Below are 1528 nucleotides of genomic sequence, written 5' to 3'. Positions count from 1 at the left end.
TTCTCTTAAACAAGCTACAGCTGCAAATCCACCATCGTCACAATTTGACCTCAAAGTCCCTAATCTCCTTCTGCCACACTCCAGTAATCTAGTCTCATTCCCTGTACACTGAATCTCGTTGAGCCACAACCTGTCATTATGATTTTCATATTCAGCATCAATTCCTTTACCTCCTGTCCCTATAATTAGAGAAAGAAACAATATTGAACAGCGTCTTTATAATTAGAGGTATTATGGTTGTTATTGTTTTTCTTACATTACCAGGTGGCAGATGTTGATTAATAAAGATTATAAATATGCAATATTTGGAACAGTGATGATTAGTTTGAAAAGTATAAACAATTTAAATCATTAGCAATTCACAATATGTACATGTAAGCATATACCCTCTCTCTCCCCCTCTCCCTCCCCCCCTCTCTCTCTCCTCTCTCTTCTCCTCTTACATGTTAAAGAGAGTCCCAATTGTCTACAGATCACTTTAGCGTCGTTATTGTCCCAGTCCTCTGGACAAATATATCCCCAGGAGTTTCCGAAGCAAACACCAACTTTCTTGTATACTTTCTCTGAACTGTTGGAGGATGGTAATAAAATAACTTGACCATTTGAGCAGATGCCACTAGAATCACCTAATGACAATAAATACATTTCAATATCCTTAATAAACAGTATTCATATTCCCTCTCTCTCTCTCTCCCTCTCTCATGGCTTACTGCTGCAGACTACCCCTACATCTCCTCTTCCAGGTATACATCTGCTTGTCATGAGTCTATTGCATTCACTGTATGCTGTCTCTTCTCCACTGCACCTGCTGTTAGTGTATAATGGAGTAGTACTGCTAGTGCCAAAGAACAGGCCATGAACTGCATCTATACAGCACAGGAAGAGGAAGGAGGTACATGTACATGATGTATGGTAGACAATGGATAATGATATTCATTGGAATGTAATGGTGCGCCCCACGATAGCCTGTTACTTGGGGAGAGTATTTAAGCTAAAGGTGACTCTCTCAACAGTGCAAAATTGTTATTAGTCAGCCACTTTACTAAATTTTTGGGAAGGGACATTAAAGTCCCTGTTATTTGAAGTATTGCAAAATTAATGTGCATATTAGTTACCACTATTATCACTATCATTAATTATCATCATTATTAATTCATTATTAATTTATTATTATTATTATTATCCATTTATTATTAGTACTATTAATTTATCACTATTGTCATTATTATTATTATTATTATTATTAATTCATTATTATTATTACTTACATCCTGGTGTTTTCAGTCCCAATTCCCTACAGATCACAGTAGCTGCCTGATCACTGAACATAAAGTCACAGATATTGTGCAGCTGCCCGTCCGATCCACAGATACCGATACGACCACTTGACGGGTTAGTACCATTGAACAGAAACAACCTCTCGCTCTTATCAATACACCTGGTGTCAATGGGAGGGGCTGGAGGAGAGAGAGAGGGAGGGAGAGAATAAAATGTAATTTTAAAACATCACAAACATGTTATTGGGAAT

This window comes from Amphimedon queenslandica, unplaced genomic scaffold, assembly GCF_000090795.2.
Source record: "Amphimedon queenslandica unplaced genomic scaffold, v1.1 AMPQUscaffold_10555, whole genome shotgun sequence".
Classification (NCBI taxonomy): Eukaryota; Metazoa; Porifera; class Demospongiae; order Haplosclerida; family Niphatidae; genus Amphimedon; species Amphimedon queenslandica.
This window is presented reverse-complemented; position numbering follows the sequence as displayed.